The sequence below is a fragment of the Ascaphus truei genome, chromosome 3 (assembly GCF_040206685.1).
Source record: "Ascaphus truei isolate aAscTru1 chromosome 3, aAscTru1.hap1, whole genome shotgun sequence".
Taxonomy (NCBI): domain Eukaryota; kingdom Metazoa; phylum Chordata; class Amphibia; order Anura; family Ascaphidae; genus Ascaphus; species Ascaphus truei.
Window position 1 is genome coordinate 130,724,535 of NC_134485.1, and position 14,954 is coordinate 130,739,488.

General features: G+C 49.6%; 1 protein-coding gene across 1 annotated transcript in view; it reads left to right on the top strand.

Moving 5' to 3' along the window:
• Positions 1–14,954, top strand: part of SFT2D2 (SFT2 domain containing 2) — a 167,590-nt gene that overhangs the window by 11,379 nt on the left and 141,257 nt on the right. The window lies entirely within an intron of this gene.

The following is a 14,954-nucleotide window of genomic DNA, read 5'->3' on the forward strand; positions in this document are numbered from 1 at the left end:
AAAGTCCAGATCCTAATACACAGTGCAGGGTGTGAAATGAACACAATAAGCAATCCTATAAACAAGGATAGGAGAATCAAAAGGCACATTAAGCAGCAGTGTCAACAGGCATAGTTGCGTGTCCCAAGGAGGGGAAAGACCAGGAGATCCTGTCCAACTCTCCCACTCCTACGCGTTTCGGCACTAAGCCTTCAACTGGGAGTGGTGGGGTAGGCAGAGTAGTATGCACTATTAAAAAGGGGGGATTTTCGCGCCAAACAATGCACAGCTGGTAATTTAAGCCTTAAACATACCTCCTGAGTGGTAGCTAGGGACGCGGGGCCACTAATCCCAATGCGCATCCGCAGAGTGACGTCACCGGCTCCGTGTGTTCCAAGTTGGAACGCACAGCCATTGTACCCCCCGCGCATGCGCACAGCACAACTGACAAGTCCCGATTTTAAAAGTGCTGCCTGCTCACAGCAGAATAGCATATAAGGCAGACTATGTCCTCTGTTAATGAAGCATCTAGTGTTCTTATCCCAATAACATCATTAGTTTATAATGGTGGATAAGGAAAGAACAAGGAGTTCTAATGACACATAGGGCATTATGTCACTAATATACATTATGCATCACAGGCTACTACTCTATAACAATATTTGGTTATGCAGCCAGTAATGTTGATGTGCATACATACTGATAAACAGTATATGCAGCAATTCAAAGTATACTGTGAGAACACACCTACTCTGTAACATGGCTGCGTTAGTTACCCATGCAATCATATATATTCAATAATCATAATGCTGATATCATGACAATCTACTGATTGGCAGTAAGGAGAACAGTATGTTCTAATAAAAGCAACATAAGAATTCCTAAGTATCCACAAAAATAAAGCATGTAGCTGACATGTCAATGCTTTCTAATGACAAAGTGATAGTGCCAACTGATGTGGGTAAAGTTTTCAAACACAGATGCTATAGTTGTTCCAGATATCCATTATAGATGCATTGGAGAGTTCTATGACTTCTTTTCACGCTTGCCATCGGGTTGAATAATAAATCAGGATCAAGATTGCCGATCCCTTCCCAAGAGACTCCAGAATCCGTCCAAAGGATGGTCATACCCAGAATACTGAGAATGAAGAGGAGAAAGTGTGTTAAGTGTCCTTATAATAATACTTTTATAATCTAAAGTTACAGATAGCCAGATAACATATATATGCATAGATGGCCAGGTGCAGATGAAAGAACAAAACAAAACGGGGGCGTCAGAATAGACATGATTGTACCAGCAAGGAAATTTAAATATAAAAGTAAAATAGAAAAAATCTGATGTATACATATATTTACATAACATGGAAGGAGAGCAGTAAAGTATTTCAGAAAAATCTACAAGAACATAGAGAAGGCCAGGTAGTCGTTCAGACCCCGTGGAATCATGGAGTCCATCTGAACGATCCACCTGGACTCTCTACGTAACAGGGCCTTCTCTAGGTCCCCACTTCGAATCCCTAAGGTGACTTTCTCAATTGCAAATGCTTTCAACAAAGTGTAATCTGACTTATGTTTCAAGAGGAAATGTCTGGCTATTGAAGTAATTTTCTTGAAACCATCTAAATCCTGTGTTGCATTCTTGATGTTCTTAGTATGCTCTAGAACTCGAAACCTAAATTCACGTGTGGTCATCCCGATATAGGGAAGGCCACATGGACAGGTAATACAATAAATAACTCCCTTAGTTTTGCAACCAAGGAAGTCCTTAATGCTAAATGTTTGAGTTCCAGAGCAATTAGAGAATACATCGGTTTGATGCATGAATCTGCATCATTTTGATGCATGAATCTTTTCTGGAAAGAGTTGAGGAAATGAAAAATAGATTCTACCAACGTAGCTATAGCCGTCAGTCTGTCAGGAAAGTTTTTCAGGGGGGACTTAGAACACCTAGGGATTCTCTCCTGCAACCCAAAATTAAAACATCTACCACAAAACAAATCAGGTTCATTGGTACCCATAATAGACAGTGGTCTGTGTTACGTGATATACTACAGACTCACTGGGGCTTACTTATGACTGACCCTGACCTTCATCGAGTATTGGGAGACAGAATTAACATGACCAGTCGTAAATCTCCTAATTTACAGGATAAACTGGTCAACAGTCATTTTGTTCCTAATACTACTGAGACATTCTTATCCACCTTTAATAAAAAAAGGTTTCTATAAATGCATGAACTGCTCTGCATGCAGATTCATGCATCAAACTGATGTATTCTCTAATTGCTCTGGAACTCAAACATTTAGAATTAAGGACTTCTGTGGTTGCAAAACTAAGGGAGTTATTTATTGTATTACCTGTCCATGTGGCCTTCCCTATATCGGGATGACCACACGTGAATTTAGGATTCGAGTTCTAGAGCATACTAGAAACATCAAGAATGCAACAAGGGATTTAGATGGTTTCAAGAAAATTACTTTAATAGCCAGACATTTCCTCTTGAAACATAAGTCAGATTACACTTTGTTGAAAGCATTTGCAATTGAGAAAGTCACCTTAGGGATTCGAAGTGGGGACCTAGAGAAGGCCCTGTTACGTAGAGAGTCCAGGTGGATCGTTCAGATGGACTCCATGATTCCACGGGGTCTGAACGACTACCTGGCCTTCTCTATGTTCTTGTAGATTTTTCTGAAATACTTTACTGCTCTCCTTCCGTGTTATGTAAATATATATATACATCAGATTTGTTCTTTTTTGCTTTTATATTTTAATTTCCTTGTTGGTACAATCATGTCTATTCTGACACCCCCCGTTTTGTTTTGTTCTGTTCTTTCATCCGCACCTGGCCATCTATGCATATATATGTTATCTGGCTATCTGTAACTTTAGATTCAAAAAGTATTATTATAAGGACACTCAACACACTTTCTCCTTCATTCTCAGTATTCTGGGTATGACCATCCTTTGGACGGATTCTGGAGTCTCTGGATAAGGGATCGCCAATCGTGATCCTAATTTATTATTCAACCTGATGGTAAGCGTGAAGAGAAGTCATAGAACTCTCCAATGCATCTATAATGGATATCTGGAACAACTATAGCATCTGTGTTTGAAAAGATTACCCACATCACTTGTGATATGGACTTGAAATCGATCTCAGGAGTAAACTATCACTCTATCTGTCATTAGAAAGTATTGACATGTCAGCTACATGCTTTATTTTTGTGGATACTTAGGAATTCTTATGTTGCTTTTATTAGAACATACTGTTCTCCTTACTGCCAATCAGTAGATTGTCATGATATCAGCATTATGATTATTGAATATATATGATTGCATGGGTAACTAACGCAGCCATGTTACAGAGTAGGTGTGTTCTCACAGTATACTTTGAATTGCTGCATATACTGTTTATCAGTATGTATGCACATCAACATTACTGGCTGCATAACCAAATATTGTTATAGAGTAGTAGCCTGTGATCCATAATGTATATTAGTGACATAATGCCCTATGTGCCATTAGAACTCCTTGTTCTTTCCTTATCCACCATTATAAACTAATGATGTTATTGGGATAAGAACACTAGATGCTTCATTAACAGAGGGCATAGTCTGCCTTATATGCTATTCTGCTGTGAGCAGGCAGCACTTTTAAAATCGGGACTTGTCAGTTGCGCTGTGCGAATGCGCGTGGGGTACAATGGCTGTGCGTTCCAACTTGGAACACACGGAGCCAGTGACGTCACTCTGCGCATGCGCATTGGGATTAATGGCCCCGCGTCCCTAGCTACCACTCAGGAGGTATGTATAAGGCTTAAATTACCAGCTGTGCATTGTTTGTTTGGCGCGAAAATCCCCCCTTTTTAATAGTGCATACTACTCTGCCTACCCCACCACTCCCAGTTGAAGGCTTAGTGCCAAAACGCGTAGGAGTGGGAGAGTTGGGCAGGATCCCCTGGTCTTTCCCCCCTTGGGACACGCAACTATGCCTGTTGACACTGCTGCTTAATGTGCCTTTTGATTCTCCTATCCTTGCTTACAGGATTGCTTATTGTGTTCATTACACACCCTGCACTGTGTGTATTAGGATCTGGACTTCGCTCATATTTTGTCTGCTATTTACACATGACTGTGACTTGCTAAATACTGCTATTTGCTTGTGTTCATTGTACCAAGTAATCACCAGTCTTACAGTGTTTTGGAGACTTCATATCCTTGTTAGGATTTAAGCTAGGTTCCAGCCTTATTGATTTATCACATGTGTATGGGGTACATGCTATAGCCTGTCAGCCTGTTCATTAGCAGCACTTTTTGTTGTTTTTTTTTTGTCAGGGATACTGTGTCAATACATATTTATGAGCAGTTCCTTCAGGATATATATTTATGTCTAGGGATATTTGTCATCTAATCCCTGGCTTCATTCAGTGTTTTCATCTGTCTTGTTAGGCACTTCAGCTAGCATATTGTCTTTGGCTTACGTACAGGGGATCTATGCCATGTTTTTAGAATTTCTGTACTTCTTTTTATCTTCTTTGTGACATTCAATTAATACATTTTGACACTGTAAATGGTATACCTGAGTGCTACTATTTGGGCTTCTTTTTCTTGTTCTGATATATATATATATATATATATATATATATATATATATATATACGTGTGTGTGTGTGTGTGTGTGTGTATATAGATGTAGCCAGGTCCCCCTCGCGCACTCACCCCCTCCTTCCCCGTTGCCGCGCGTGATGTAGTTGCGGCTGGTTGCTAGGGAAGTGGTCGGGCCGGTTGCCGGGGACGCGAGCGGGACGGTTGCCGGGGACGCGAGCGGGACGGTTGCCGGGGACGCGAGCGGGCCGGTTGCCGGGGACGCGATCGGGCCGGTTGCCGAGGCCGCGATCGCGTTGTTAGGGTCCCGGCGGCTAGCGGAGCAGGGCGCCGCCATTGACAGTCAGCTCGCGCATGCGCAGGAGGCCAGCTAGCGCGAGAGACACCAACAGCTCGCGCACATGCAAGGCGGGAAGGACAGCCCCCAGGGTGCACAGGGGTAGGGACATGTGACGCTAGGGAGCCAATCGGAAGGCCAGGTTCCCCTGCTCCCAGTTAGATACATTTCGCGGGGTTTTGAGTCACGCAGGCAGTCAGGATCTGGACCAGCTAGGGGTAAGAGGTGGATGCAGGGGTCGGTGACCCTCTGCATTAGGCCAGCAGCCCCCAGGCCCCAGTTAGGTCCTGAGCCACCTTATAGCTTGTGGAGTATAGGGACAGGCCCTAGATAGGGACCCGGACCCATTTATTGGTAGCTTAGTCAGGGACACAGTGCTACAGCCGTGCGGCACTGCGAGGTGGGTTCTGGGCTCAGAACACCATCAAAGACCCTGGAACTAAGGTGATATTATCCGCGCTGGAATTCACCCAACGCGGTGTGGAGGACAACGTCGGATCGGGCGGATCTCCGGTGATATCGCGGTACCCGTGGCTGGAGCCCGGGCAGGTAACCTGCAACTCACGTGCACCAACCAGGCCTATCACCAGACATAGTGGCTGCGCAGTCACACATACACATGCACAGTGGTATTTGACTTTGGGGGTGCGAGACATTTGGGTGGGGGTTACTGGACACGGGGTGGAATCACTCGGTGGGAGGTTAGCGTCCGCCGTGACGCCCGAGGTGGTAGCGTCCGCTGTGACGCCTAGTGTGATTAGCGTCCGCCGTGACGCCAGAGGTGGTAGCGTCCGCCGTGACGCCCAGGTGGTAGCGTCCGCCGTGGCGCATGAAGGTTGTGTTGATGTATGTAGATATAGTTGGTTATGCAGTAAAGCCAGTCCTGTTTTACATTCGTTCGCTTTGTGTGGTTGTTTCCTGTGAGGGCCTCCTCCCACTCCGTTGGGATCCCTCCCAGGTGGAGGCGTTGCACCTAGAGATGTATAGGATGTATGTACCCCAGGTTCCCCGTGGCGGAAGCTCAGCCCTCCTGTGAGCCAACAGGTAATGCACCACACCTGCGTAACCTTGCATGTTCCTACACCTCCACAGTATTATCTACGAGTGGGTGGGGGAATACCCGTTACATTTGGAGGCGCTGCTGAGATCAAGTCCTGGGGTGCCCTGTTCAATTTTTTTCTAAAATTGCCCGATTCATATTTTTATCATGTCCGTGCCGTCACCGCAGGATGTCCATGCCTGGGCCTTAGCGCACCAAGTATCCCCAAGACGTGCGGTTGCAGTGACCGGGGTAGCACTGGATACAGACTTATCTACAGTGCGCACGCAAGTAAGAAGTTGCCCGGTGTTGGCCACCGCCCGGGTGATAGACTATAAACTGGATGTTGCTGGCCGGGGGATCACCTGTCTGCTGTACACCATGAGTGACATATGCTTCAAAACGGCCCCCCATGTATTAAACCTACCCGAGCCCTCCGCAGAGGACTGCCGCATGATCTACGCTGACTCTCAATCTCCTGAAGAAGCGTCCACTAGTACTGGATTACACCCGAGCCAACGAGTGACCAGTACGCCTCACCGGGTAGACCCCCCTAGGGTCTCTTTCACCCCAAGCGGATTAGGAGGTATCGCCAGCTGGGCAGGGAGCCCGCTCATCCCACCCAACCCTGATCAACGGCCTGGCAGGACCCCAACCATGTCTAGCGTAGGAACTGGGAGCAATAGCCTCCCAACTAGTAGAAGCTGTAACCATTTCGACGCAAGCACAGAACTACCGGAAACTCAAGGCCTTCTCTGGGATTCTGCCAACGCCCACGGGAGAAGAGGGGATCGAGGCATGGAGGGACCATACGCTTCAAATCATAGAGGAGTGGTCGTGTTCCGAAGCCAGCAAGAGGCAAAGACTGGTCGAGTGCCTTCGAGGCCCCGCCGCTCGGTTAGTGCGGGCGCACCGGAGCGTAGAAGGAGAAGTTACTGCCCAGGAACTAGTGGAAATGCTAATTAAATCCTTTGCCAGAAAAGACGACGAAGATGAGCTACTGGCTCAATTCAAAGCCCTCCGACAACGTGAAGGACAAGATTTATCTGCCTTCGTTTGTGACCTACAGCTGTCCCTGGGCACCCTCCTGGACAAGCATATCATTTCTGCGGCCGAAGCGGACCGATACCGGTTCAAACAGCTACTCAAGGGGTCGTTGCCTGACCACAACATAGCTATAATGATGCGGGCCGCCCCGGTCGCGGCAGTATCCCCTAAATACGGGGAACTAATGGATTACATAAGAGACCATGAAGTGCAGCGCCATTTCCATGAATCAAAGAAACCCAAAACTACCCCCAAGAAATGACCCTGTGGTCCCCTCGGCCCCAAAGAGTAAGAAACCTACCACACCAGAGGAGGAAGCGACCCCCAAGTCGTCTGTTCGGGAAAGTCATAGTTCTGAGCGGTCCTCATCCACGTATAAGGGTCGTCCGGACCGCCGTGAGGTATCTTGCTACAACTGCGGGAAGAAGGGCCACATCTCGTACTATTGTCCGGAGAAGGAGGACCCACCGGAAGAAAAACCTCCCGACAGAAGAAGCACAGCCCGATCGATGGTGTGCCGCGCCCAGACTGTCGAGCCTGATGTGAACACCCCTCAGGGAACCACGGATTCCCCTGCTGACGCTGGCCCCAGTGAGGACGCCTCAACCGGTGAAGCTTGCAGTCAAGTGGGCCCCGCGGCCATCGTACCCGTGGTAATAGAAGGGATATACGCCTCGGCTCTATTGGACACCGGGTCACAAGTGACCATAATATATCGCAAGTTCTATGACCAGCACCTTCAACACTGCCCTCTGAGGCCGGCCGAACATATGAAGGTTAGGGAATTGAGTAATGAAGACTACCCCATCGATGGGATTGCAAGGGTCCAGCTGGACATACTCCAACTGAACACCGGCAAGAAGCACCCTATGCAGGTAGCGGCCATGGTATGCCCGGAGCCCCACGACCATTGTAAATACCCCATCATCCTGGGAACCAATGCGGACATAGTGCAAGCTATAATCCGAGCTTACTTGAAAGAGACCAACGAGCTGCCGCTGGCCGATTCGCTCCTAGACCCCGTCTTACGAGAGGAGTGCCATCGGGTATATGCCTTGGAGCGTCATGGGGACCTCTACAATCGTCAACGAGGACTGACAACCATATTACCAGGGGGAGTGCAAAAGATGGCCGTCTGGTGTTGTTATCCTGACCGAGACCAGAACGACCAACTGTTCTCACTGGAGAGTGAGCCTGAAGAAGAAGAGGTTGAGCGAGGGTATAGAGTACTATATGTACTATGTATGTGCAGAATCTCTCCCCCTTTCCGATGGAGTTTGATGTTGACCAGAAGTTGGGATGCATATATCCGGTCAGCCCGGTGGGAGCCACGCCTCAGGTGAAGGCGGCGGCCGCGCACGAGCGGATAGTCGATCTGGACTTCAATTTCGGCGAGTCGACGCTGTCCACAGAGTGGAAAGAGCGGTTGACCACCCAGTTGCTGCAACGACGACATGTGTTCTCCACGAGCGAGATGGATGTGGGGTGCAGCCGCAGTGCCCAACATACCATTCGGATGAGTGAGGCCACTCCGTTCCGGGAACGTTCTCGTCGCCTTGCCCCTCGGGATGTGGACGATGTGAGGAACGCCATACAAGATATGGAAACCGCTGGGATTGTGACGGGATCACGAGGACCTTACGCGTCGCCCATAGTGGTGGTGCGGAAAAAGAACGGGTCCGTACGACTGTGTATCGACTACCGAACACTGAACAATCGCACGATACCGGATCAATACAACCTTCCGCGCATTGAAGAGATCCTGAATGCGCTGAATGGGAGTCACTGGTTTAGCGTGCTTGACCTCCGATCAGGGTACTATCAGGTGCCCATGACGCCGGAAGACCAGGAGAAAACGGCTTTCGTCTGCCCCCTGGGATTCTATCAATTCACCCGTATGCCCCAAGGTATATGTGGGGCGCCTGCTACGTTCCAAAGGTTGATGGAAAAGACTATCGGAGACATGATTCCCCGGGAGTGTCTGGTTTACCTGGACGACATCATTGTCTTCGGGAAGACCTTAGAGGAACACGAGGAGAGGCTGTTGAAGGTGATAGATCGTCTTGGCCATGAAGGGTTGAAGCTATCACTCGACAAGTGTAGGTTTTGTCACACCTCGGTGACCTACGTGGGACACATCGTGTCTGCCCAGGGGATTGCTACTGATCCAGCCAAGGTAGAAGCTGTGGTGAACTGGCCGCGTCCCGATAATGTCACGGAACTGCGGTCCTTCCTCGGTTTCTGTGGGTATTACCGTCGGTTCGTGGAAGGGTACTCTAGTCGAGCTAAACCCCTGAACAATTTGCTGAAGATATACCCCGAAGATACTGGGAGAAAGGCCACGTCGGCCCGTCAACCGTTTGGCGATAAGTGGACGCCGGAGTGTGAACGGGCCTTCCTGAACTTGAAGAAAAGTCTGACTGAAGCACCAGTGCTTGCATATGCTGACCCAGAACAACCGTATGTCCTGCATGTGGATGCCAGTCTTAATGGACTGGGTGCTGTCCTGCATCAGAAGCACCCCGAAGGTCTTCGGCCTGTAGCCTACGTCAGCCGCAGTCTGACACCCAGTGAGCAGAGATACCCCGTCCACAAGTTGGAGTTTCTGGCTCTCAAGTGGGCGATCACCGAGAAGCTCCACGATTACTTGTACGGTGTCACCTTCGAGGTAAGGACGGTTAACAATCCCCTTACGTACATCAATACGTCGGCCAAATTAGATGCAGCCGGCCACAGATGGCAGGCCGCCCTCAGTAACTACCGCTTCTCCTTGAAGTATAAGCCGGGGCCATTGAATATTGGGGCGGACGCCCTCTCCCGAAGGCCAGGACTACTCGCTACCCCCGATGACGAGGAATGGGAAGAACTTCCCGGCCCCGGAGTGCGGGCTATGTGTAACACTGCAGCCATAGTTAATGACCAAGTGGCCTTCTCCGAGTTACGAGTGGCCGACTCCTTGGGATGCCAGTCGCAGGCTGTCCCCGCCGCCTACTGCGACCCAAAAGGGATGCACCTCACGCATGACAAGGTGTTCCGGTGGAAAGATCTGGTAGACTACCAAATTCGAGATCCGGTCGCTAGTATCATCCGGCACGCCGTTGAAAAGAGGAACCCAGCCCTTCTGAAACGTGCGCCCAATGACTTGGTGGCCTTGCTCATGCGAGAATGGGACAAATTTGAAATAGACAATGGCTTGCTCTATCGGGTGGTGCAATACCACAACCACCCGGATAGGAGACAACTAGTCCTACCTAAGAACTTACAATACCTGGTGTTGAAGTCCCTACACGATGAACACGGGCATCTCGGTGTAGAGAAGACTTTTGGGCTAGTCCGAGACCGGTTCTTCTGGCCCAAGATGCGGGAAGCGGTGGAACAACACTGCCGCCGTTGTGCCCGGTGCGTTCAACGCAAGACGTTGCCTACCAGAGCAGCTCCCATGGCCCATCTGAAGAGTTCCGGTCCAATGGACTTGGTGTGTATGGACTTTTTATGTATCGAACCGGATAGCCGAGGTATCGGTAACGTGCTGGTCATCACGGACCATTACACCCGATATGCCCAGGCCTTCCCCACAAAAGACCAGAAGGCGATCACGGTCGCGAAAGTTCTATGGGAAAAGTTCTTCGTTCATTACGGTCTTCCAAACCGACTCCACTCCGACCAAGGGCGAGATTTTGAGAGTACTCTGATCCGAGAATTACTTAAAATGCTGAACGTCGCCAAATCCCGGACGACTCCGTACCACCCCGAAGGAGATGCTTTGCCTGAACGATTCAACAGGACCCTGTTGGACATGCTTGGAACTCTGAAGGGAACGCAGAAAACAGAATGGAGTCGTCACGTAGAAATGTTGGTACACGCGTACAACTGTACTCGCCATGAGTCCACTGGGTTCTCCCCGTACTTCCTCATGTTTGGGCGGGAGGCAAGACTCCCCGTAGATGTGCGTCTTCGAGTCTCAACGGATGGGGTACACAATGCTACCCATTTCAAGTATGTGCAACGGCTAAAGGACAGTTTGCAGCGAGCTTACCAACAGGCTGAGAAGTCTACAGCTAAACTGAATGCTGGCAATAAGAGACGATACGACAACAAAGTCAAGTATCGAGAGTTACGTCCTGGGGACGCTGTGTTACTTCGTAATTTGGGAGTCCCCGGAAAACATAAACTGGCAGACCGGTGGAGAGATGGCGTATATGAGGTAGAGTCACAGATGCCCGGCCTCCCGGTCTATCGCATCAAAGATACAGACGGCCGGGTAAAGGTTTGGCATCGTAATCACCTTCTCCCTATCCCCCAAGTGGGAGACGAAGAAGAAGAAATACAGGCCACACCGCTCAACGGTGAGTCCGATCTATCAGAGGTGGGTCAAGAGACTGTAAATAACGAGACCCACTCTGACACTCCGGAAGACCCTATGGAAGGACCCTCTCAAAGGGACCATCCCGCAGGAGGGGCATCTCCCGAAGGAGCTACGGGTAAGGGGCCCCGTAGGCCAATGCCTACTAAGGTGGCACCAACAGGCCAGCCTTTGTATCCACAGAGCCCGTGCTTTGTGCCTAACAGAGACTGTTCAGAGACATTTCTCCCCTCAAGGGAAGAGGCTGAGCCTCAGGACTGTACTTATTACTCCCCAGAGGGAGTTGCTGAAGAACAACTCCGTAGGAGCCAAAGGGTCAGGTACCCTCCAACTCGGGTAACCTATGATCAGATGGGGGCACCCCATTATGAGGCTCAGCAGTGTTCTCGGAGTAAGATACAGTCTGTGATTGTGATGCTCAACGAATTATGCAATCTCGTTTAGAGTTATCTGTGCTAAGTTATATAGTTACTGCATTTTCATTATATAAGTTCTGTACGGTTTGAGTTATTTATCCCAAGCGAGGTCGTTGGGGTTTTTCACCAGGGGGCGGATGTAGCCAGGTCCCCCTCGCGCACTCACCCCCTCCTTCCCCGTTGCCGCGCGTGGTGTAGTTGCGGCTGGTTGCTAGGGAAGCGGTCGGGCCGGTTGCCGGGGACGCGAGCGGGACGGTTGCCGGGGACGCGAGCGGGACGGTTGCCGGGGACCCGAGTGGGCCGGTTGCCGGGGACGCGATCGGGCCGGTTGCCGAGGCCGCGATCGCGTTGTTAGGGTCCCGGCGGCTAGCGGAGCAGGGCGCCGCCATTGACAGTCAGCTCGCGCATGCGCAGGAGGCCAGCTAGCGCGAGAGGCTCCAACAGCTCGCGCACACGCAAGGCGGGAAGGACAGCCCCCAGGGTGCACAGGGGCAGGGACATGTGACGCTAGGGAGCCAATCGGAAGGCCAGGTTCCCCTGCTCCCAGTTAGATACATTTCGCGGGGTTTTGAGTCACGCAGGCAGTCAGGATCCGGACCAGCTAGGGGTAAGAGGTGGATGCAGGGGTCGGTGACCCTCTGCATTAGGCCAGCAGCCCCCAGGCCCCAGTTAGGTCCTGAGCCACCTTATAGCTTGTGGAGTATAGGGACAGGCCCTAGATAGGGACCCGGACCCATTTATTGGTAGCTTAGTCAGGGACACAGTGCTACAGCCGTGCGGCACTGCGAGGTGGGTTCTGGGCTCAGAACACCATCAAAGACCCTGGGACTAAGGTGATATTATCCGCGCTGGAATTCACCCAACGCGGTGTGGAGGACAACGTCGGATCGGGCGGATCTCCGGTGATATCGCGGTACCCGTGGCTGGAGCCCGGGCAGGTAACCTGCAACTCACGTGCACCAACCAGGCCTATCACCAGACATAGTGGCTGCGCAGTCACACATACACATGCACAGTGGTATTTGACTTTGGGGGTGCGAGACATTTGGGTGGGGGTTACTGGACACGGGGTGGGATCACTCGGTGGGAGGTTAGCGTCCGCCGTGACGCCCGAGGTGGTAGCGTCCGCTGTGACGCCTAGTGTGATTAGCGTCCGCCGTGACGCCAGAGGTGGTAGCGTCCGCCGTGACGCCCAGGTGGTAGCGTCCGCCGTGGCGCATGAAGATTGTGTTGATGTATGTAGATATAGTTGGTTATGCAGTAAAGCCAGTCCTGTTTTACATTCGTTCGCTTTGTGTGGTTGTTTCCTGTGAGGGCCTCCTCCCACTCCATTGGGATCCCTCCCAGGTTGAGGCGTTGCACCTAGAGATGTATAGGATGTAAGTACCCCAGGTTCCCCGTGGCGGAAGCTCAGCCCTCCTGTGAGCCAACAGGTAATGCACCACACCTGCGTAACCTTGCATGTTCCTACACCTCCACAGTATTATCTACGAGTGGGTGGGGGAATACCCGTTACATATATATCAGGGTAGTTTGCCTGAGGGAATCTGAATATACAATATAGTGATTTAATTTACCATCATTGTTTTGGCTTATACATCTCGTATCTTGAGAAAACTGAAACGTTGATTATTAAATTACTATTTTTTATATATTTTCTCAAGTCCTGTGAGTGCCTGAATTTCTCACCTTTTTATTTACATACATGCATACAACATAGTATGCACACAGTAGTATGCGTATGGAGAGAGACTCAAACACAGGCACAATGCAAAACAGATTTGAGGCAGTCTACCAGAGGCTTGGAATGGAAGCTTAATTGTACAGTTCGAGAAGGGGTACTCTTTGCTTCCGAGCTATGCAGTATGTTTCTTCCCCATGTCAATCTCACCTGATTCAGTGTTTTTCTATCACGTCCATCACATTGTCCCCTATATCTCTCTGTGTGTGTGTGTGTGTGTGTGTGTGTATGTGGGTGTATATATATATATATATATATATATATATATATATATATATACAGTGTTCGACAAACCTATACATTTGCTCGCCCCGGGCGAGTGGATTTAACCCCCGGGCGAGTAAATATTGGCCCAAGCAGCACACGTTTGGTACTAGGTGGCGAGTAGATTTTTTTGTGTGGCGAGTAGAATTTTTGGTGATTTGTCAACCACTATATATATATATATATATATATATATATATATATATATATATATATATATATATATATATATATATATATATACAGTGTTCGACAAACCTATACATTTGCACGCCCCGGGTGAGTGGATTTAACATCGTGGCGAGCTCCTAGTGGCCCAAGCGGCACACGTGTCGTATTAGGTGGCGAGTAGATTTTTTTGTTCGCCGAGTAGATTTCTTGGTGATTTGTCGACCACTGTATATATACTGTATAACGAGTTTTCTGGCCTAGCCTGATCCACCCAATCTCACATTGGCCCCTGTGGTCTAACCTGTCCCCATTACATGGTAGTGTCTGGTGGTGCACCTGTTGGCAACAGGACTCCTGAGTCTCCCGCATGATGTGGTGTGGGGAATTGCCAACCCAGACAGGCAGCTGAGGTAGTGTGCTTGAGTCCTACCTATATCCAGTGCAGCGCCTCCACCTCATCAGGATCCCTGCGTCTGCGTGGGGATGATTCTGATGAGGAACTCCTCCGTGGTGCCATCATATGTAGAGTAAGTTCAGACTCACACATGAAGATGTCCTGAATCAAGGTTCTTTATTGTGGCTTACGGTGAGGGCCAACTGCCCCATGCAGTGAGTTATCTAGCCACACATCTTGCTGTGTTATCCTTTCAAAGGTACGCCCTCCCAATAGAGTGGGATCCCCTCTCCCCTCAGGGAGATCACCCCTGTGCCAGGTCCCTGGACACAGTATGGCGTTGACAGCTTGATGCTGATTAATATAGAATGGGGCCACTAGTTACAGCACTAGTGGGCATCTTCTCCCAGGTCTCAACGCAGACCTGCTCCTTACTCCAACACACTAACTTTGAGCAGTGCTGTGCCTTATATCTCTCAGGAGGCAGGCACATCTCTGATGTCACTAACGGTGGACTCAGAGTATGTAACCACTCCCATCCACACATAGGGCACCTCACCAGGGTGTGAGGGCAAACCTCCATGATTACTGCTGGCA